Raw genomic sequence first — 24152 nt, 5'->3', positions numbered from 1 at the left:
GGAGGCTCTGCGACTCTTCGGCTCTGTTTAAGAGCCGGGCTGCCCGAGCGCTACCGGCTTTGGGCAGTCCCCGTGCCTCCGGACCCTGCGCCGCCGGAGCCCGGGAGGGGAGGTGCCCGGCTGGGGGCGCAGGGTCCGGAGGCATAGGGGCTGCCCAAAGCCCGAGCGCTACCGGCTTCACGGTTTGCTGGGCAACCTCCAGACCCTGCGCCCCCGGCTGGGCGCTTCCCCTCCCGGGCTCCAGCTGCGCTGGGGAAGTGCCGGCTGGGGCGCAGGGTCTGGGGGCTGCCCGGCAAACCCTGAAGCCGGTAGCACTGGGGCAGCCCTTTCCCCGTAGCTGGGTGTGGGGGGGAGGGGGCGGAGTTAGGGCGGGAAGGGGCGGAGTTGGGGCGGGGCTATGGGTGGGGAAATGGGCGGGGCCAGGGCCCGTGGAGGGTTCTCTTTTTTTATTTATGAGATATGGTAACCCTACTATCACCCTTAATAACGTTACACATGAAAATCAAGAGGAGAAATCACGTAGGCCTTGTCTACACATGAAGAAAGTTAACTAGCTTAACAAAAGGTGTAATTTTAAACCAATATAAACCAGTGCAATTTTCTCATGTAGACAGGCTTTAGCTTCCACATCAACAAAACACCCATATCTAGAAAGACGATGTAGCACTGTACTATTTTGAAATAGCTTTTATGTTGTTCAACAGCACTGAGGGTCTGCAAATCTTGATTAAAGAAACAACCTCAGCAAAAGACAGCTCATCAAAACTAACTCCAGGGCCATTTAGATTTTATAGAAAGCTCATTACCACATATAGAAGACACTTATTCACCACTACACTTATATTAACAGTGGCAACAAAAGAAAGATGCCTCCTTGGTAAATAGGTACTTCCCGTTCACCTTCTTAGCTGTAATTCGTGCAGATGATTCCTACTGATTCTGCAATTTTCTCTTAAAAACAAAACAAAAAAACAACTGGCTGGGGCAGAGGCATTGGAAAATAAAAGGAAGAAAATATAAATATGAATACTAGCTCTTCCTCCAAAATGTTGCTAAATAATCCCTCTTCCTTCTTAATCATAATTTTCCTCTCTGTACCAGAAGTCAAGTGGCTTGTCTGTTCTGTAACACACAGACTGTGAACTCTTTGGGGAGGAGACCTCCTTTTTGTTCGGTTTGTACAACATCTGGCACAATGGAGTCCTGGTCAATGACTGGGGTGCCTGTGTGTTATTACAATAACACATAATGAAATAAACTTTGCTTCTAGACCAGGCAAATAAGCTACAGAGGGAACATGAACAATCTTAAGTCTTTGGTTAGTATAATTGATACAAAAGATTTTTCCCTTATAGATAATGTGCTAACATATACAAAAGTGAAATAAATCTCTCTCTTCATGCGGATATAAGTGTGGACACATCATTCCACAGAAAGCCAGGACTACACAACACAAACAACGATGTGCATTTTTAATTCCAAATTTCAGGAACGTATGCAAAAAAACCGAGGTGCTCTCCAATAATAATAAAGGTAAGTCATTTGGCATGATGATTTAAGGTGTGAGAGAGAACCAGAAGTTGATGACTTTTTGCAGACTGAACTTAGCTTTCAGTTTATTTTTTTCCTTTTCTTCTCGTTCTCTAAAATATACATAATTGACTATCTTTCAACTGTAAATTATAATTTTGCTGCTAGCAATGGGACTTATATCTCAGATGTTTGTTAGAACTATTATGCCTCTACCAGGCTTTATATTTTATTGAGGAGAGGCAGCTGAATCAGTTTCTGTGGCCTCTCTATAAAATCAAAGACCGCCTGAACATGTTCTAATATTTGTGCTTGTCACAGATGTTCTCTTTGACTTTTCACTCTATTTATTAATACAAACAGAACCTATAAAACTCCTTTTTAAGGAAAAACTGTTTGCATATTGAGTCATTTGAAAGTCAGGTATCTGTCAGGCAGACAAAGGGTACCCTCCTCCAGAAGTCATACCTTGAGCAATGAGCTGAGGGGGGATCGTGGGGGAGAGGGCTATCTTTTATCAGCATTTAATCATTTATTTTTCCAAGCATATGGAGTGTTACTGCTGAAGGAGAAAAAACAACAAGGAGTCCTTGTGGCACCTTAGAGACTAACAAATTTATTTGGGCATAAGCTTTCATGGGCTAAAACCCACTTCATTGGATGCCTGGAGTGAAATATACAGTAAGCAGTATATATATTACAGCACATGAAAAGATGGGAGTTACCTTACCAAATGGGGGGGTCAGTGCTAATGAGGCCAATTCAATCAAGGTAGAAGTGGCCTATTCTCAACAGGTCACCTACTACAGGACAGGCCCAACAAAGAAAGTAACAGAAGGCCACTAGTCATCACCTACAGCCCCCAACTAAAACCTCTCTAGCGCATCATCAAGGATCTACAACCTATCCTGAAGGACAATCCCTAACTCACACACTTGGGAGACAGGCAGTCCTCGCTTACAGACAGCCCACCCAACCTGAAGTGCTCTTTTACTGGTTTTTGAATGTTACAATTCTTGATGTCTGATTTGTGTCCATTTATTCTTTTGCATAGAGACTGTCTGGTTTGGCCAACGGGCCACTTCCACCTTGATTGAATTGGCCTCGTTAGCACTGACCCCCCTTTTGGTAAGGCAACTCCAGGGCGGGTGCAAGGATGTTTCGCGCCCTAGGCAAACTTCCTCCTTGCGGGCCTCCCCCCCCCCCGAGCCCTGTGGTAGCTCTCTGCCCCCCCCTCCGCCCTAAGGCACCCCCTCCCGCGGCAGCTCCCCCCCTGCCCTGAGGCACCACCATGCGGCAGCTCCTTGCCCCAGCTCACTTCTGCTCCGCCCCCTACCCGAGCACGCCGTCGCCGCTCCACTTCTCCCGCCTCCCAGGCTTGCGGTGCCAATCAGCTGTTTGGCGCCACAAGCCTGGGAGCAAGAGAAGCAGAGCAGGGCGGTGTGCTCAGGGGAGGAGGCAGAGCAGAGGTGAGCTGAGGCGGGGAGAGGGTCCCCTGCATGCCGCGCCCCCCCCACTTGCTGCAGGCGGCCGTCCCTGTGCCCCCCTGCCCCAGCTCCTTCCGCCTAAATGCCGACGACGACCGGGGCGGCCGAAGATCCGAAGGACCCGAAATGCTGCCCCCCAAATGCTAGTGCCCTAGGCGACCGCCTAGGTCGCCTAATGAGTTGCACCGGCCTTGGGCAACTCCCATCTTTTCATGTGCTGTAATACATATACTGCTTACTGTATATTTCACTCCATGCATCCAATGAAGTGGGTTTTAGCCCATGAAAGGTTATGCCCAAATAAATTTGTTAGTCTCTAAGGTGCCACAAGGACACCTCATTGTTTTTGCTGATACAGACTGACATGGCTACCACTCTGAAACCTGTTGAAAGAGAGCTTCTCAAGACAGACAAGCAACACTACTTAGCTCTGATACTGTTCAGTACTGACTTTAGTTCCAAAATGCCAGAGACATAACTGCAGGGAAAGCAGACACCAAATACAGAGGCCAAGCAGCTTTTCATTACCAACTGAGGAGTCAGAATAGATGCTGTTTCCAGGCCCAAGGTGTCAAGGCAGAGCAAGACTGAAAACCCCAAGAAATATGCTCAGAGCTTAGACAGCCAAAAATGCTTGTCATGTTGATCTGTGTCAGACATAAGATGAGCCACAGATAAAGCAGTGCCTAAGTTTAGGGGCTTTCACAGCATCAGTAGAAGGAAACCTTAAAAGCGTGGTGGGGAGCAGGGAGGGAGACCTACAAAAACTGAGCTGCAGAAGCTGTTTCTGAGATCCAAGGACAAGGAAAAAGGGAACTGATTAGGGTTCAAGCAATGCCTTCCCCCAGTTCTTATGTCCACCAAGCAGTTACTCCAGAGCACTAAGATCACTAGAGAGGATAACAAATTGGAGAGTTGCAAGCCTTTTCCAAAGTCTTTACCTGACTGCTATTGCTTTTTTTGGAAAGTGCATTTCCAAAATTTTGCATACACATAGCTCTGAAGATAAAAATGGGCAGAGCAGAGAATGCTTACTACACAATATTCAAAACAAGTATAGCTGTTAAATCAAACCTCTCTTCACAAACAAAAAACCCTAGCACCATTCCTGAATGGGGACTAAACCCACACCAACTTTCAAATTTCAGCCATTTTGACAGAATCCTGTCCATAAAAAATAGGTAACTTATTTTATTAAAAAGTTTGCCTATTCAAAATCATCTGAAAAGATTTTCCTCTAACATGCCCCACCAAAATTCACGTCTGAACAGAGATCAAGCACAGAATGCTTCATGCCCAAAGATGAAAGGTATGAACATGTGAAAACAGAAATGATGATGAAAACTGATTTGCAATGTTAATAGCATTCACTACCAAGAAAATCCTTAAGATAGGTAACAGCTGAATATAATTATGAATCTTCTTTTTTTCATCTTCATTGTGAGAGTTTGTAAATGATATGTGAAAAAATAAAGTTTAAAAAGCAGAAAGATAAACTTATCAAGAGAAACTGTATCAAAAGGCAAATGGTAACTTGGAAAAATAAACATTTATAGAAGAAAATGGCTTTCAGATGATGCACACACATTGCTACACTGAGCTCTCCACCACTTCTACTGATAGCAGCCTCTTGTCAAACCAGGGTAGCAATCCACCTCAAGCAAACTCTGCCTCAGTCCTTGCTTGTGCCATAGAATTCCTCACCCCACAATTTGTCAAGAGAAGACAGGCAGGAATTGGGAAGCACTGTGTCAATTTGCCTTCCAGACACTCTAGGAGTACTGGATGTCATGGGGGGAGGTTGAGGACTGGGTTTATTTTTCTGGCATGGATTTTTTTCCTGGTGCAGTAAATGTACTGTTCAATTTGTGTGGTTGTCACTTTCACAGAGTTTGATTTTGGTAGTGTCCTTTGGTGCTGTGGCACACTTTCTCTGAGATGAAATTTGCAGACATGTGACTAATGTTAAGATTTTGTCACAGTTATTTTTAGTAAAAGTCATGGAGAGATTGCGGGCAATAAACAAAAATTCACAGGAGCCCATGACTTTTACTAAAAATAATTAGGAGCAGGGTTGGGGGAGGAATGACAGCTGGAGCTCCACTGCCATAGCCACATGTGTTTGGGAGCGGAGGAGGGAGTGCACAGCCCTGGCCGCAGAAGTCAAGGAATCCGTGAACTTCCGTGAATACATAGTATCCTTACCCATGACCATAAACTGCAGAGTTAAGCCACTTTTGTTCTCCTGCAACACCACACTCTGCCTTACCATGGGCAGGTGCTTCTCAGAGTTGCTCCTTCTAGCACTACTGTCATATGTCTGATAACAGTGTAGAGAGGCCCTATAGGGAAGGAGGAAGTTTACTCCCTGCAAACCCCAAGAACAATTCCAGATATCATTATCCAGGGCTGCAAGGTGTTAAAGGTGTCTATCTGGCCATTCAGCATACTGCATTCCACTCCTAGACTCACAGACTTTATCCACTTGCAGGCATAGAGGAAAGATATATATGGTAATTTTGCCTTAGCAATGGGATTCCATTCTCAGATATTTGAGAACTCTCCTCTGCCAGTCCATATCTTTTTTTTTTCTTCCTCCCACAGATCTGAACATGGCTGAACAGGGGTAGAGCTCTGACACACAGACTCAACGAGTCTCCCCCTGCACAGCTGATTTCCTGCACTGTCAGCTTCTAAGGCCTGGTCTACAGGGGGCGGGGGGAGAGGGAGAGAGAGGAGAATCGATCTAAGTTACGCAACTTCAACTACGTGAATAGCGTAGCTGAAGTCAACGTATTTAGACCTACTCACCGCGGTGAGTCGACTGCTACCACTCCCCCGTCGACTCTGCCTGCACCTCTCATGGCGGTGGAGTATAGGAGTCGACAGGAGAGTGCTCAGGGATCGATTTATCGCGTCTAGACTAGGCACAGGGTCTGATTGAACAGTGTGCCATTTCTGTGATCACACACAAAACTTAAAGCCTGGCTAAACCTACTAATTAGATTAGTCTGATACAAACTTCTGAAAATGTCTTTCACAAGGAACTCAGACCATGCTGCTTGAACTTCACAAAAACCGTCACTACATAATCCAAGGAAATTCACTTCAAGAGCATATTACTGGAGTATAATTAATGAAGTGGTAGAGAGACTCGCCCATCTGTTGCTAGGTGGAGTGGGATTGAAAGCTCCCAGATGGAACAAATTTAGTTTGCTCTCTTGTAGCACTCTCATTTGGGCTTCTCTGGAGCAGCAAAAGTCTCTGCAGAAGTCAGGCTTGTAGCCCAACCTCTATGATATTTTCTAGAAAGATTGCACGATTCTGCCAAATGCAAGGCCATGTTGACTGACACATTTCTGTTTAGAGAGACAAGCTGGGTGAGTAGTAGTGCAGTGGCAGTATCATAGCCAATGAGGTTAATCTGAGGCATGATTACTGCTAGTTGAAATCTCTTATTGAACCCACTTCTGTTGGTGAGAGGTCTGGATAAGAGCTCTGGGTAAGCTTAAAGAACGAGGAGTACTTGCGGCACCTTAGAGACTAACAAATTTATTAGGGCATAAGCTTTCGTGGGCTAGAACCCACTTCATCGGATACATGCAGTGGAAAATACAATAAGAAGATATATATACACACAGAGAACACGAAAAAATGGGTGTTGCCATACCAACTCTAACACGACTAATTAAAGTGGGCTTAGCAGTAGAAAAAAAACCTTTGTAGTGATAATCAGGATGGCCCATTTCAAACAGATGACAAGAAGGTGTGAGTAACAGTAGGGGAAAAATTAGCATGGGGAAATAAGTTTATAAAGTAAAAACTATCTCTCACCAACAGAAGTTGGTCCAATAATTGATATTTCGTCACCCACCTTGTATTTCTAATATAGAGGGACCAATATGGCTACAATAACACTGCAAACTTTTCTGTTTAGGCATATTTTGTTGACACAGGATACAGTCTTCAAGATTATTTTCATCAGTGGAAACAGTGCCCTCAAAGCGTTGGTTTGAAAGCTGGCATTTTATGGAGCTTTCTGGGTGTTCTTAGAGAGGCTGGTAACTACTTCAGTGGTTGACTCTAAATTTTGATCACACATATAATATTTGTCAGGGAACTTATTTGGGGGAAAAAATGCTACCAGTAGGGTTAAAGTTGTCTTTTCACCCTTATCCAATCTGTGTCTTTCCTTTCTGCATCTGGTCTCTCATCTCCTTCTGGTTCAGGGTGACAATGCATGCAATAACCTGCATTACTGGAGCTCCTACATTGAACTACTTAGTTGCAGTGTGTGATGTTGAGTGTGAAGATACTAGTCTATTTCACTCAGCTTCAGAGGCTGTACCTGAAACACTTCAGTCCAGGAGTCTAGCATTACATGTTCCTCTTCACTTTCATAGGATGGTCAGCAGAAAAAGTGGGGAAAGGGAGGAGTGGGTTTAACTTGCTATTTGCTGAATGTGCATCCTCAACATGTGGCCAGGCAACAGATGTTCATTCCTGGATCTGTATAAAACTTCTTACTTTACCATTTCACTTGTAGTTCTGATTTGCTATTCCATAACCTGATAAAAGAGACTATGATTCTCGAAAGCTGGCCTCTGTTTCTCCAAGTCTCCCTCACAACTTACTTTTTAATATGACCACTCTTATAATCTCATTATTTTTATTTTTGCACACAGCTAAGTCAATTCCATTACTCAACACAATTAAGTGTAAATTTAAGATGATTTCACCTCTAATTATATCTACTACTGTATCTGGTGTTCCTTTACCAAGTGTAAATCCCCTTTTTATTTATTGTACATTGGGATTCATTTTAAAATGATTTAATATACCCAACTCATTTTTACTTGTTTTCTATTTGTGCTTCCATAGTTGTCACTTCAGTGCTTCAGTTAATATAAGACTTAACTCTTTTTTCTGATTTCTTGAGCATGATCTGAAACAGATAAAATGTGAATGGAAAAGTTTCCTTGTCCTTTAAAAAGAAAGTTTAATCATTTCAATGATAGTTAAGGATCTCACACCTCACAGCATTTGATGCCAACATCCCATCGCAACAACACCTCTATAGGCTATAATATGACTCAATCTTGCTCTGAAATTGGGGATCTGAAGAGTCTGTGTGAAAATTTGGGAATTTCACCAATTTTGCTTCCTTGGAAGTAGGATTGGGCCCTCACGTTTTAGTGCTGTCATCTGCTGCAGGAAAAGTGCAGATACTGAACTCAGGGTTTGGCAAGTAAAGGAAAGGAAGGTTAAAGTAATGTTTTAAATTTTTACATGCACAATTCTGTTAATGAGTGGGAGATAATTCAACATGGCTTTTTCTTTGTTTGTTTGTTTGTTTGCTTAAAACAGTCTGCCATTCTCCTTTAAAAAATGAGATTTCCCATCTAAAGTTATTGTAGGTTTAATTCTTCATTAAACTGCAGCAAATCCCCTTTTGGCAAAGCTTCTAGAGCAGTATCTGCACTAGACTGTTGCTTCCACTGGTGCAGCTTATCTAGCGGGTGCTATTGTGGACTTCACTAGGGTTTCCAATCACAGGCATTTTAACTCAGAGCAAGTCTAAATGGCATGGTTGTTAAAACAATGGCAGCAATGAGAGTTCTGTCTTAGTGCTCCCACCATTGCAACCTCCAGTGGAACTGCTCTCCTGGGAAACTCGAATGGCTAGAGTAGACAGGCCTAATTGTTCATTTACTACTGTGAGCCCAGCTGCAAAATGCATGTTCAGCAATAGATGTGGAAGCAACAGAAGAGCTAAAATCCAGTGAATCTACATTTAGCTTATAGCCAGCGGACCATCTAGCTAGGGACAGAGATAATGTCATAAGAGGACAAAAAATGCTTTGGCAGTTAAAGGGGCATTTTCTTTCCTCTTAGATATTTTTTTTCAGTTTTGTGTGCCTCCTCTTTTGTATTCCACGTATACATTTAATATTAGAGGCCTGTAAATCATTGCATTCTGAACTTTGTACTTTTCACCTATTTAATACAGTCAAGCCTGATTAACAAATCTCTCTCACACACACACACGCCCCACCTCCCTCAGCCTGAATGGTTAAAATTTGACAAAGACATTAGTAACTGTAGGCACCCTTTACTACAGGAGTCTTAGAACTTAATTGGGAAGATCCTGAGTGCTGCAATCCAGCCTTCAAGACTACAATGTCCATGATGCCTTGGGGAACAGAGAGAGAAACTTCCTTTGCTGGGGAGTTCAGGGAGAGGAGCTGAGACTGCTTTTGTGGAGCTCTGCCCATACCAAGAGCTGCTACAAGGAAGCCAGAAGCTGCTACTGAGAGCCTGCTGGGGCTTGGATTAAGCAGGAGCCTCAGAGGCTGTTGATGGGCATCACTGGAATCAGGGCAATTGCTCTGCTCAGAACTGACTGAGGAAGGCCTGCAGTGCAGGCAGTGTGAGTAACCACTGCCTTTGCTGTTTGGGAAAGTGTTTGCAAAAGGAAGGGGGACAGCAAAGAGACTTCAAAGGGTTGTCTGAGTCTGCAAAGAGGTGGAGTAGTCTTGTCATCTAACCAGAACCCCAGCGTAGCTGACATCTGGTTCAAACAATTCTAATCTTCAGAGCGGATGTGCAGCTTGGAATGATCCCAAATTAGAAATGTTCTGCCCTTTGTTACCTTGGCTGGACTGATTCACTGGACCAAAAGACTGCTGTCCCCGGCTTCAAGATCTTCAAGCACACCCATGCAAGAGTTTAGAACTCTGAAATCCAGAGGAGTGTACACTCAGGAGTGGGATAAATGGTGACAGTGTAAATGCAAGTTATATAAGTTTCATTTACTACTCTAAACTGCATTTGTTAATTGATTTAGGCCTCAGCTGGAGTATTGTGTCCAGTTCTGGGTGCCACATTTCAGGAAAAATGTGGACAAATTGGAGAAAGTCCAGGGAAAAGCAACAAAAATAATTAAAGGTCTAGAAAACATGACCTATGAGGGAAGATTGAAAAAAAAGTGTTTATTTAGTCTGGAGAAGAGAAGACTGAGAGAGGATGTGATAACAGTTTTCAAGTACATAAAAGGTTGTTACAAGGAGGAGGGATTAAAAATTTTCTCATTGTAACAAGAGTAGTTTAGGTTGGACATTAGGAAAAACTTCCTGTCAGGGTGATTAAGCACTGGAATAAATTGCCTAGGGAGGTTGTGGAATCTACATCACTGGAGATCTTTAAGAGCAACTTTGACAAATACCTGCCAGGGATGGTCTAGATTAGGGGTCGGCAAAGTTCGGCACACGGCTCGCCAGGGTAAGCACGCCCGCGCCGCTTCTCGCCGCCCCCATTGGCCCAGGACTGCGAACCGCGGCCAGTGGGGGCCGCGATCGGCCGAACCTGCCGCATCAGCAGGTAAATAAAACTGGCCCGGCCCGCCAGGGTGCTTACCCTGGCGAGCCGGGTGCCAACGTTGCCGACCCCTGGTTTAGATAATATTTAGTCCTGCCATGAGTGCAGGGAACTAGACTAGATGACCTCTCGAAGTCCCTTCCAAGTTCTATGGTTCTATGATTTATCAAACTGCCCCTTGCTGATCTAAATTAGTAGTGGCATTCAATCTCAGTCTGTTATACTATGTTTACTTAAATAGTTAAGTAAAGGCGCGTTAACTCTAATCTAAGTGTATATTGTTTATAACTGGTGTTTTTGAGTTAGACTCATTGCACAGATTAGCTCATTTATTCCTAGAGGCTCCCAAAGGCATGCCAGTGAGTGTATACAGGGCCCAGCCAGGTGGAGGCACTGCCAATTTTAATCTCATTACTGTACAAGTAAAAGGACTGCAGCGGAGAGGTGGGGAGAGGATTCGCACCTATCCAACATCACCACTGGGATACTCAGTATCTCCTTTACTGCCACATCAGGCACCCAAGCACACGGCTGAGTGCTGCCTGCTCCCGAGTAATCCAAGGAGGAAGAAGATGGGGGGGGAGTTACACAACTGAAAAGAGGGTCTTATGATGGAAAGCATTAGCCAATTTTAATAATTTGTGGTGCTACCAGCTTCACCTATAATCAAATAAAATAATAATTAATTATTATTATTAATAACAGAAGGTAGAATTAGATCCTAAAAGTACAAGATGCCGGGGAAAAAATGTGGCTGACAGAAGTTCGGAGTAGGAAGCTGTGATTTGCCCCAGAGGATGCTGGGAAAGCTAAAAATCTGGTTTTCAAAGGCAAGAGCACAGTAGGAGGCACACACTGTAAGTGTGATTTTCTAATCTTTCCATTTAATTGTTTGTGTAGCACCATTTCCTTATAGCTAGAGACAGGAAATTGTGCAATATACAAATTTCCTTTAAAGAGACAGCTTTGCTTTCGCTTCCTGTCCACCTCTAAAAAGTTCTGATTAGTCTCTCTCACAAGGTGCATGTTTGTTGGATTTTTTTTTTTAAATTGGGGCAGGATTGTTTGTTTTTAAATAAAGGCATGGTGTAACTACTGGAATAAGCACATTTTCTTCTAAAGTGATGTGTTACAAAAACAGCATGTTAAGTTACTAAAGAACAAGAAATAATACTCAGAGATAAGCTGATATTATTTCCTGAAAACATGACAGTGGAGAGCTCTGTAAACATCATCCCCCAAAAACTCAATATACCTCTTTCTAACTATACAATGTTGCTAAAATTAATAATATATTTTGTTCTAATGCAGTAGCAATGATGTATTTGAGGCTGAGATGGACATTGCATTTGAAATCCCTATCTGAAGGCTGAGATTGTAGCAGAAACCCTATTGAGGTTAGGAGCTCAACAGTTTTGTAAAAGAAGCCAGAGCCAAGGTTTAGGAGCTCCATGGGAACTCTGAGCTGTGGGGATCTAAAAAGGAAGAAGAATGAGTAGGGGCCAGGAACCATGCAGACTTTACCACCGTGTAAGTTTACTACAATTGTACATATAAATATACACACACACACACTACTACTGACTGTAAGGGCTTGTTTTTTCTTTCTTATAAGCTCACTAAATAGCCATCCTGATGTAGAGAATCCTGGTTTAATTTCTGTCAGAATGGATTTCTTACAAATTAAAAACTCCATTGCAGGTGGAGCCCCGCACCTAGAGTAGGGTCTATGCATACTGCAGGATCAAGGTAAAAGTTATTCCCATTCTTTATCTTTGTGCACTTGAACAGTTTTCATATTCAAGTTTTTCTAATTTTTATTTAAATTTACTAGAACTTACATATTCAGTTAAACCCTCATTCTGCTGCCACTGAAATAAATAGCAGAACTATATTTTACTTCAGTGGTGCAGGATCAGGGCCATAGTTATGGCTCACATAGTCCTACTTTCAGTGACTTGTAACTTTCCAAACCCCTAAATACTTCAATACGTTAGGGCTGGAAGTTCTCATGCCTGTTCTCAGCCAAAACCTGAACACCTCTGGAAAAACTGAAGAAACCTAACTTGTTCCACCTGTTTAAAGTAGTCGGAAGTCAAGAAAATGCAGGAGCACTATTTGCTGAATGATGTTGAAATAATTTTACCATTCTTTTAAACAGAAGCAATATCGTGTATATTTTTCAATTAAAAGCATACAGGGAAATTTAAACACAAAAATCTTGTAATGCACAATTGCAGTCAAGAATTTACGCACACGTGAGTCAGAAAATTCCAAGTTAGATTACATATAGCAAGGTTAGTTCACTCTGCAGTATAAAGGATAATATCTAACATATTCAAAGTATATGTAAAATGGCTGAATTAGGAATAACCTGTGAATGGTCTGATGTTCAAATTCTCAACTTGAATGCTGCATATTTTTTCAACTATATTTTCTCAATTGTTTGTGTTGAAATTCGTTTTAATTAAATCTAAGGAACACCACCAATCCCCTTTCTTGGCCAACAGCAAAAATGAAACTGCACAAATCTAAATTATGAAGCATTTTCATTGGTACTTTATTGGTGATAGCTTCTATTTGGTCAAGAGGTAAGGGATAAAATTTTCAAAGCTCCCTGAGTTAAGAGCCTAGGTCTCATTGAAAGTCAATGGAACTTAGTCTCCTAACTCATTTATAGGCATGTCTGAAAATTCTACCTGAGGCCAATAGTGGCTATGTTTATAATTAATGGATAATTCTTTTACCCATTAATTTGTGCACTTTGAAGGCTTCATACTAGCTATTTGCATCACTACTGGAACTGTAATTTCACCTTCTCGACTTCCTCTGGAGACAGCTCATGAAATCTATTTGGTGACTCAAGTCTGATTTATATAAAACACCCCCTGAGACTAACTCCAAGACAGTTTAAGAATGGCAATAGAAGAAAACCCTTAAAACTGATGCCATACATTTAACAATTTAAAAGAAACATCCCCTTTTATTCATAAGAGTTCCATCAATTTGGCCCTGTATTTTATGGAACACATACAAACCCTGCAAAATGGAAGGAAAAGTAAACAAGAAAAAAATGCTGAGATCACAGCTTGTACAAGCTTCCTGCCAAAAGAAACTAGATCTGTAACTATATTACATGACTGAGTGAGCAGTCCACAAGGAGCTGTTCTGTTTATATACAATGCTCCAGTCTATGCCATTCAAGGACTCCACACTGGAGAGGGTGAGGGGAATGTAGTTTAAAACCTCTAGAATTAATCTGATATCATAAATCAAACCCACAGCCTTGGAAGCCTTCTTTGTCCTGTCCTGTAATTTATTTAGCAAAAATAAGTTACTCTACCTGCCAAAACCTGTTATTCTTCCCTAATAAATCCAGACAGTTTTTGATCTTTAGGCTCAAATAGAAATTACTTCACACAGAGCAGTAACTGTAGTTCTTTGAGATGTGCCCCCCAGGGGTGCTCCACTTCAGGTGTGAGTGTGCCCCCTGCACCTTCGATCAGAGATTTTCACTAGCAGTGCTTGTTTGGCCTGTGCCCTGTACCAAGGCTGTATCAGTTTGCACAGGCAAACTGCCCTCAGTTCCTTCTGCACCGCCAAGTCTCAGAAGGAAACTCTGAAACAGAAGGGAAGGAGGGTCGGTAGTGGAGCACATCTCTAAGAACTACAGTTAATGCACAAGGTGAGTAAACTCTCTTTCTTCTTTGAGTAGTGTCCTTATGGGTGCTCCAGTTGAGGTGACTCCCGAGCAGTATCCCCAAAGGGAGGAGGGAGCTTCAGAATCAAGTCCAGAACTGAGAACTGAAGAATTGCATTGCCAACTGCCATATAGGATCTAGAGCAGTGGTTCTCAAACTTTAACAACCTGTGAACCCCTTTCACCAAAATGTCAAGTCTCGCGAACCCCCTCCTAAAAAAGAATATTCCCAGGGATTTTCTCCTTTACCTAAGTATAAATTATAAAAGCAGTGATCTTGGAATTATAAAAAAAGAATTTATGACATGCTTATTAAACACTATTTATTATTAATTATTATTTATCATTACAGTATTTTTATTACATTATGAAAATGGCAACACTCTTCCAAGATCTCACTTTCGTAGCTTGTATCACTTTGAATAAACTTGTTATAAGACAAGGCTCCTATGTTTCATCAAGAAGTATGAGATGTGAAACAGCATGAAGGTATCTAAGAAGCCAACTGAAAGAGTTCCTCTTATACAAGCATTCAGGTTTTGAGCAGTTCAAGCAAACAATGCATGTTACAACAAAGCTTAAACTTGTTCTTCATAATAATTTTAAAAACAATATTAGCTGCCTATTTAATTTTAAAAACAGGAAAAAATATCCACCTCCCTTTCCATTTCTTATAAGAAGTCTTGAAGTTTAAATCTCCTCAGTGTGATAGATATGCTTGCTTTGATCTGCTTAGCTCTTGGAAGTCCAGGGGCTCCAAGGCTGCTGGCCCCGTGCTGCCCGGGGTCCCTAGGGAAGCTCTGTCCACCATTAGGGAATTTTTTCCCGAGAACCCCCTGTAACATTTCACGAACCCCCAGGGGATCACGAACCCCAGTTTGGGAACCACTGATCTAGAGGCATCAACTAGCGCGTAGTGTCGGGAGAAAGTATGTATTGAGAACTATGTAGCAGCTCTATAGATTTCAGATATGGGACATTCTTAATTAGAGCTATAACTGTAGACTGTGACCTTGTAGAGTGAGCTGACCCTCCAGAAGGAGGTGAAATGCAGGCAGCACTGTAAAGCAGTAACATATCCAGGAATCCATTTTGATAGTCTTTGAGTAGAAACAGCAGAACCTTTAGATCAAACTGCAAATGAAATGAATAATCTAGGACAGGGTTTCTCAACCTATCAGTTAGGCCCCAAAATTGGGTCACTAGAATGTTTCAAAGGGTCGAGTAGCAGCTTCTGTAACTCCTATCCCACAGGCCTGACTGGGCTTGCCTCCCTGCTCTAGACACTGTAACCTCTGGGATCCCAGCACCCCTCAGGTTTGGCCCAGCCGTCATGACGACGGGAGTCTGGGTAGGCCAAATCTGAGTGAGTGGCACTGCAACCCCATGAGCCAGGTAACAACTCTACTCACACAAATTTGGTCCAGTCGAGAGGCAAGGCCAAACCTGAGGGGTGCTGAAACCATGTAGGTTGCAACGCTGAAAGCCAAGCCCAGCCAAGCACAGGAGTTGCAGCAGCTGCCACTGTGGGGTGAGTTCCAGGCAGGACCCGACCAAAACCACCTCCAGGCCTTCGCGCACAAACTATTTACTGGGTTGCAACAGGACATAAACATTTACAAATGGATCCTGAGCCCCAAAAGGTTGAGAACTACTGGTCTAGGAGATTTCCAAAATTAGTCTATCTAGGTAGAAGGCCAACTCCCTCCTAACATCTAGAGTAGGGAAAGCAGTTGCCAGACTACAATTATGTTTGGGAAAGAAAAATGGTAAGTAAATAGCTGAGTCAAATGAAACTCAGAAAAAGTTTAGGAAGGAACTTTGGGCTGGGCTGTAAGGAAATCTTGTCCTGGTAAAAAAGAGGGTCTGCCACTAAGACCCCAATTTCTTTGATTCTGTGGGATGATGCAATAGTCACTAAGAAGGCTGTTTTCCAAATTCAGTAAGGAGCAGGTCACTAAAGGAGGTTTCATGAGACTTTTAAGAACTAAATTAAGGTTCCCAATCAATATGGGGACTTTAACTGTGGGAAAAGATTTCTCAGAACTTTCATGAGAACACTCACAACTCATAGCTGTAGGGAGAGAAAACAGCAAGAATCCCTCAACTGTAGTATGGAAAGCTATTATGGCAGCCAAATGCACCTTAAAAGAACTAACTGACAGTCCTGTTTTCTTTAGTTGCAGCATGTAATCCAGAAGAAGCTGTAGCGAGGCAGATTCAGAAATAACTTTCTGCAGTTTGCCCCAGAGACTAAATCTTCTCCACTTTTGAGGTAGAAGTTTGCCTACTATTTGTAACATCTGTTGTGCCTCTGCAGAACAAGCAGACTCTAATCCCATGAACCATGGAAGAGTCACACCTTGAGGCAGAGAATTCTCAGATTGGGATGCAGTAGTTGATCGCTGGACAAAGAGCTAAGTGAAACAAGTAAGGGAACCATGCCTGCTTTGACCACGATGGCGCTATTAGGATAACTCTAGCCTTACCATGTCTGATTTTGTTCACTGCTGTGAAGATCAGACACATCAGGGGAAATGTGTAAAACAGCTTCTTCAGCCAAGGAAGAAGGGCATCCCACAAGGAATTATGACCTAAAACCCTCCTTGAATAGACCATGGCATTTTTTTGTTTGTAGCTGTGGCAGAGAGGTCCATTTATGGAAATCCTCTAGTTTGAAATATGCCAACAAGAATCTGGAAGTCCAAATCCCTTTAGTAGTCCAGGGAAAGACATCTCCTGAGAGCATCAGCTGTGACATTTTATCTTCCCGGGAGATACATAAGAACTTCAGCCGTGTAAATTTTTATGCACCAGTTCCAGAACATTATTGCTTCAGCACAGAGGGAAGGGGAGTTCCCTCCTCCTTGCCAATTGATATAAAACATGCAGACCACATGGGCAAGGATTGGCAACCTTTGGCACACGGCCTGCCAGGGTAAGTCCCCTGGCGGGCCGGGCCGGTTTGTTTACCTGCCGCATCCGCAGGTTCGGCTGATCGCAGCTCCCAGTGGCCGCGGATCACCACTCCAGGCCAATGGGGGCGGCGGGGGGCGGCGGCCAGCACATCCCTCGTCCCGCGCCATTTCCCGCTGCCCTGTGACTTCCGCAACCTCCATCACCAAATTGTAGCCTTAGTTATGTGTAATGCAATTGTTTGTGTAAATATTTCACCTATCATACCTGAAATGAAAGATCTAACTGAAATAAAAAGCTTTTAAAGCCAGCTCAAGATATAGAAATAAAATACACTTCCTTATATATTTCAGAAGAAACTGTCTATCAAGGCAAGTCCAGTTAAACTAAGGCACCATCTAGAACTCATGTTCACAAGGGAAACCATGAGTTCTTTTCTTCCTGACCAATGCCAGTATCACCACCAAAAGACTTGAAAAGCTGAAGGTCAACATAATGCAGAAGCAGTAGATTTGACATAATGGAACACAAAATCCAGCATCCCTAACCCTGGCAGTAGCAGGTATCTGAAGAAAACATCACACCAACACCTACCCAATAATGAACATCACTAACTGCACAAAGCTTGCAGGAGCTGTGGGTGTGCTCAGGATGCCTTCCAGATGTGATATAAACCGGCTTATTTTCTAAATAATGAGATTTAATTACCCTATTCTTACCATGCCTAGGTGCAATTCTAGGTCATTAAATTATTGAGCCCTTTAAAAATATCCAGCCACTGTATTTGACTGAATGACCTCCACTAGCAGAGAATTCCACCAGCTGAGTGCATGCTGGTTGAAGAAATATTTGTATCTGTTCTAAAGTTACAGGCCATTCTATCAAGTGACTCCTTGTTCTTGTTTAATGAGGTGGGGGTGGAGGGAGACTCAATCATTCTCATCATTCTTTGTATTTTTTAATATCTCAATGCAGATATCTCCTGCCCTTTTCCTTTCCAGACTGAATAATCCTATTTTTTCAGTTATATCATAAACAAGTCAGATCATATCTCTAATCCTCTTTGTTTCCCTTCTGTGCATCATTTCATAGTTCCCGTGGCCAACACCACTGCTAACTCTGATCTCTTCTTTAATTTTTCATTTTCTCCCACTGAAGTAATATGAGCTACTGAGACACACCACCTTTCTCCATGCCCTTCAACTGAGATTGAATGGGAAGGTGTAGGGTCCAGAAACTCTTTACCCTTCAGCTCCTCGCTTTAGAAGTTATGGACAGGGGGTAACTTAGGGTTACCATTCGTCCAGATTTACCCGGACATGTCCTCCTTTTTGTGCTAAAAATAGCGTCCGGGGGGAATTTGTAAATAACTCAAAATGTCCGGGATTTCCCCCCTCCCCCGGCAGAGCAGAGCGAGCGGCTGGGAGGGCTGCAGGAAAGTCACGGGCTGGACTCCGGAGCAGCTGTAGAGGAGCTCCGCGCTGCATTCTGAGCCGGCAACTCTCCCCTGCAGCCCGGCTCCAGCAGTACTGTGCAGGGCCAGGGACCGGGTTTTGTTGTGCTGGGGAGCGCAGCCACGTGTCCGGCTCGCACAGAACCCAACACCCTGTTCTGAGCAGCAGGGTAAGGGGGCCAGGGGGCAGGAGAAGGGGCAGGGAGGCTCTGGAGGGGGCAGTCAAGAAACGGGGGGGGGGTCGGGAGTTCATGGGGGGGCTTTTTGGGGGGAGTGGAGAAAGTTTTGGGCAGTCAGGGTACAGGTAGGGGGTAGGGTCCTGGGGGGCAGTTGGGGGAGGGTCTTAGGAGGGGGCAGTTAGGGGACAAGGAACAGGGAGTCTTAGGTAGGGGGTGGGGTTCTGGAGGGCAGTTAGGAGCAGGATCCCAGGAGGGGGCAGTCAGGGGACAAGCAGCGGGGGAGGTTGGGAGTTCTGGGGGGGGCTGTCAGGGGGCAGGGGTGGGGAGAGGGATCGGAGCAGTCAATGGGACAGGGAGCAGAGGGGTTTAGATGGGTCGGGAGTTCTGAGGGGGACTGTCAGGGGGTGGAGAGTGGTTGGATGGGGCGTGGGAGTCCCAGGGGTCTGTCTGGGGGTGGGAGTGTGGATAAGGGTTGGGGCAGTCAGGGGACAAGAGGCAGGGAGGCTTAGATAGGGGGTGGAGTCCTGGGGGGCAGTTAGGGGCAGGGGTCCCAGGAGGGGGCAGTCAGGGGACAAGGAACGGGGGGAGGGTTGGGGGTTCTGGGGGGGGGGAAGTGGGAGGGGCAGGGGCGGGGCTCCTCCCGTCCTCTTTTTTGCTTGCTGAAATATGGTAACCCTAGGTAACTGAACATTGCAGCACCTAACTTTTAGGCCCAGCCGCATTGCACAACCTCTTATTAGGCACCAGGCTCCCCATACAATGCATAAGGAGAATTAGGAGACTAAAAAAGGGATTCACAAAAACCAGCATACTGAGCCACGAGCCACATAAACTAGCCTCAGGAAATGCTTAGGAGGGAGGTGTGTCTTGTTAGGCAAAAGTTAAAATTTAGCTAACAGCTAAAACAAAAACCGCAGAACAAGCAGGAATGCTTCAGTAGCATTCAGTAGCAAGGACACTAACAACTGTAAACAGTTAATAAGCTTATATGGTCGATGCCCGCCCAGTAACTCAGCTCTTAGAACAGAACAAATCCTCCCTTCACAGCCCACCAAATATCTGTAAGCACTCATCCCTACCCTCCCACCTCACCCTGCCTCCTTCCCCCCCAAGGTTGTCATAAACATTTAATGCAATTAAAATGACCTCTTTATGTACGTACTGTTCTTATTTTTATCTCTGTTCAGGGTTCTCTCTTAACTTATAGCAATGTCTGTCTCTGTATCTACAAATAAATGCAAATGAATTAATACAAAAATGTATATAACTGGCCACTATGGCACCATATTTTTAAAGCTGTTTGTCAGTCTTCCCAGTACCGTAAATAAACCCACTTCAGAATTGTCTGTGGTTGCCTAATTCTTGGGGGGGAATCTTTTGGCCTAAGAGTCTTAAGCCCCCTAACTATACCCCTCAAAGGAAGGCAGGTACCTAAGTATGTGCGAGAGAGCGAGAATGATTTCATATCCCAGTGGTTAGGACACTCAACTGGGAAGTGGTAGACCTGGATTCAAGTTCCTGTTCTGCTAGTTGTGGATCAGGAATTTAAACCTATGTCTGCCACATCCTGAGGGAGTGCTCTAACCTCTGTATTACTGGTAAAAGGAGTGCACCTCCTCTGACAGCATCTTTTGTGTGGGTTTAGGCATCTGCTGAGCAATGCCTAACAAATTGGGCCCTCAAGGCAAGCTAAGTGGTGGAAGGCCTAGTCTGTGAGTCCCACTGGTGCTTAGGTGCAAATTAGGCATAGAGCGTCAGTGCGTGGCAGCTGTGTACATGCCCAGCCAAAATTTAGGAGTCTCAGGGACTTTAACAATAGAAAATTAAGGATTTTAGACACCTTCAAGACTATAGGCAGATCAGTGGTGGTTCTGCAAATGCCAGAGGCAACAAAATGTTAGGCTTAGGGCTTGTCTACACTACGCAGCTTTTAGTGACAAGGCTGTGTCGACGCAGCCTTGTTGCTAAGTCAGCGTGTGTAAATGCTCTCGGTCGGTATTTCATCAGCACTTTTGCAGACAAAATACTTCCTGCCGACAAAGCCGTGTTCACATTGCCACTTGAGTCGGCAAAACTTTTGTCTTTCACAGGGCGGGGGGACTTTTTTAAGTACCCATGAAAGACAAAAGTTTTGTTGACAATGTCACAGTGTAGACAAGCCCTTAGATACCTAAATCCCCGCTTGTGAATTTAGCCCTATGGGTTTCTCTCTCCTCTTTGAGGACATCTATGTGAAATTACCCATACAACAGTAATCTTAATAAAAACAAGATTTATTAAAACAGAAAGAAAATTGGGGAAAAATATTTTTTCTTAACATACTAGATTTACACTTCTCATACACTAAACTAGATAAGACATTTTCAGCTTAGCTACTGATAAAAAAGGAACGTGAATAAGCTTGTATCCCTTAAAACCAATATCCCCTCTGACAAATATGGTCAGCCTGTCAGTATTGCTTGCTGCCCAGGGACCAATAACCCCTCGTTTGTTCCCCACAGACACACTTAACTCCCATCCCCAGTTTTCCCAAACACTGTTCTAAAGACAAAAAGACAGAGTAGGCTTTGGTAGATAGTTTCAGTCTCCACCTCCCAGGAGATTGTCCTCTGAGGAAGAAAAAACACTTAATGAAGATTAATGGCTACCCTTCTACAGCTTAATGAACTAGCTCAGACACTGCCTTTCATTGACCACCGTGGCTGACTGCACCCAATTTCGGCCAGATCTCTTGATAAACCCCTTGAGCATTTTTTCCCCTCTTGTCATGAGCTAAGAGTTATAGACCCTCTGTCATAATTAGCTATCTCTTATGATGATGATGATAAAAAATAGTTCTCAAATTGACAGGTCACTCTTTCTTTTTGCCTTTTGGGGTTTTAGGTCTAGTCCACACAGTTTTTACTGGTATAACTATGTTGGTCAGAGGCAATGTTGTACTGACATGGTTATACCAGTACAGTAACTCCGCACTTAAAGTCATCCCGGTTAACGTTGTTTTGTTGTTACGTTGCTGATCAATTAGAGAACGTGCTCGTTTAAAGTTTTGCAATGCTCCCTTATAATGTTGTTTGGCAGCTTTGTCCACTGCTTTGTCCACTGCTTGCAGGAAGAGCAGCCGTTGGAGTTAGCTGGTAGGGGCTTGGAATCAGGGTGGACCGGCAGCACCCCACATCAGCTCCCCGCTCCTCTAAGTTCCCTGTGTGGCAACCGCTCAGCAGCCTATCAATTGCCGGGTAGTTCAACTGTCCCTCCCCCAAGTACTGTTCCTGCCATCTGCCTTGGAGCTGCTCCCGGGAGCCTCCTGCTTGCTGTGCGGGGGTGGAGGGCAAAGGGGAGATAATGTCAGGGTGTCCCCTTCCCCCCTGCTCCTGCCCCCCCGCTTACCCCATCTCCATAAAGCCATAAAGCGGGGGGGGGGACGACATGACGGGGCTCAGGACGGAGGGAGCTTGCTGGCAGCAGCTACTGAACTTGCTGATCTACTTAAAAGGGCAATGTACTTACAGTGGGGACAGCGTACTTAAAGGGGCAATGTGCATCTCACACACACTGTGTGTGTCTCTGTCTGCCATGCTGTCTCCCCTCCCTCCATTTGTGCTGTCTTGTAGAGTGTGAGGCTACATTAACAAAATGTTAACCCTTGAGGGCTCAGATGAGTGCTAGTTCATCATTTAGCAGTTAGGCATTCCCTGGGAAATATCCCACCCTCTTCCACTCTCTGACTTCACCACCTCAACCACGCTTCACAATCATCATTGCTGTGTACAATATTAAATTGTTTGTTTAAAACTTATACTGTATGTATATATATAGTCTTGTCTGATGAAAAAAAATTTCCCTGGAACCTAACCCTCCCCCATTTACATTAATTCTTATAGGGAAATTGGATTCGCTTAACATCGTTTCGCTTAAAGACGCATTTTTCAGGAAAATAACTACAACGTTAAGTGAGGAGTTACTGTACAACCCTAACATGAACACAGTTATGCTGGTGTAGCTTATTCCCGTTCCCATATGGGAATAAGCTATTTTTGTAGAAGCGTATTTATATTGATGTAACTGCAATCCTTCTAGGAGGACTGTACCGCTTTAACAGTATTGCCAACCACAAGTGTTCAAAAATCATAAGTTAGACACCCAAAATCATGAGATTTTTTAAAATAACTTTTGGATTTTTTTATTTGATTTCTGGTTTCTGAGCCATTAGGATACACTTGCTTGGTATTTTCAAGCTCTTCTCCACAAACATGAGAGCTAGAAACTTACTTTTTAAAAAATGAAAACAGAGATTCTCATGCAATCTCTTGATTCCAGGAGTGGAGGCTTTAAGAAAAATATCAGATATCGTGAAATTAGCAATAAAATCACAAGAGTGGGCAACACTGGTTTAATTATACCAGTAGAGATAAAGTAGTACAACTTTTCTGCGTAGACAAGCCCTTGGAAGTCTTTAAAGGTTTTTACCAGTTGATTAGCAATTAACTCAAGGTAGTAAGCAACTTTGCAAAGGCTAGTCTAAACACTGTCCAAACTTTGTTCCAGGCTGTGGTTTACCTTATGTCAGCAAGGACTATTCAGGTGAGTAAGGTCATGTCTACACTATAAAGTTTTGCTACTTTAACTATACCAGTACAGTAAAATCCCACCTCCCCATGCATGGATATACCAGTATTAAAGTGCTGATATCAGAATAGCTTTATCCTGGTTCAGCAAGCAAAAGACACCTTTACCACAGTATAACTGCCTTCACATCAGGAGTTATATTGGTATAACTATATCACTAAAAAAAAAAAAAAAAAAAAATCACACCTCCAATCAGACTAGATATACTGGTATACATTTTCTAGTCAGGCGTAACAGTTTACAGGATCAGTCCTTTATTCTACAGTGTCCCCACGGAATTAGAACTGTGGAGCAGCTCAAAATAAATTAAAAAAAAAAAAAAAAAGTGTAGGCTGGCCCCCAACTAATGCAAGCCAGTGCTACAGCCAAAAGCATGAAGACTATTGTAGAACAGCTATGGTACCGGTAATTTTAAGAGTCTGACCGTCAGATTGGCATTGCCATGGAAGACAATGCATTCCTATAACACAACATTAAACTAAGACTCTCAGACTTGTAACCATGTCATGTGTGGTTTTTTTTTTTTTTTTGTATGATAAAAGGATGTCTGGAAAGAACACCATGTAGGAATTCAGGGTGGGGTTGTACGCTAGGTTCCATATCACCAACAGGAAATGGACTCTGATCTGGGGCTTCAATAAGTGCATTACACTTCTCAGACACTAAACTAGATAAGACAAGTAACGGCCGCCAGGGGATAGTACTATAGATATTAAAAAAAAAAAAAAAAAAAAATTCTAAGTTGAATAAAAAAATGATACAAAGGGGTACTTTTAAGTAGTCAGAAATAACTGATTGTCTAAAGAAAGGTATCTTTGTATACAAATATTTTATAGAATGATCACTGTGCCAAAAAAAACACAGGGATAAATTTCCTTCCCAGA

General features: G+C 43.4%; 1 protein-coding gene and 1 pseudogene across 11 annotated transcripts in view; one reads left to right on the top strand and one right to left on the bottom strand.

Moving 5' to 3' along the window:
- Positions 1 to 24152, bottom strand: part of ZMYND11 (zinc finger MYND-type containing 11) — a 168922-nt gene that overhangs the window by 95750 nt on the left and 49020 nt on the right. For 7 of the 11 annotated variants that reach the window (XM_034760025.1, XM_034760033.1, XM_034760034.1 and 4 more), the window contains exon 1: positions 7864 to 7962. The exons of 2 other annotated variants lie outside the window; for them this stretch is intronic. The gene's annotated coding sequence lies outside the window, so the exon portion shown is untranslated. Of the gene's footprint in view, positions 1 to 7863; positions 7963 to 19804; positions 19824 to 24152 lie in introns of those variants that run through there. 2 more of the 11 variants (XM_034760029.1, XM_034760028.1) reach the window with 2 other exon arrangements.
- On the top strand, positions 6402 to 6584 carry LOC117874006 (annotated as a pseudogene).

Source organism: Trachemys scripta, chromosome 2 (assembly GCF_013100865.1).
Source record: "Trachemys scripta elegans isolate TJP31775 chromosome 2, CAS_Tse_1.0, whole genome shotgun sequence".
Classification (NCBI taxonomy): domain Eukaryota; kingdom Metazoa; phylum Chordata; order Testudines; family Emydidae; genus Trachemys; species Trachemys scripta.
This window is presented reverse-complemented; position numbering and strand designations above follow the sequence as displayed.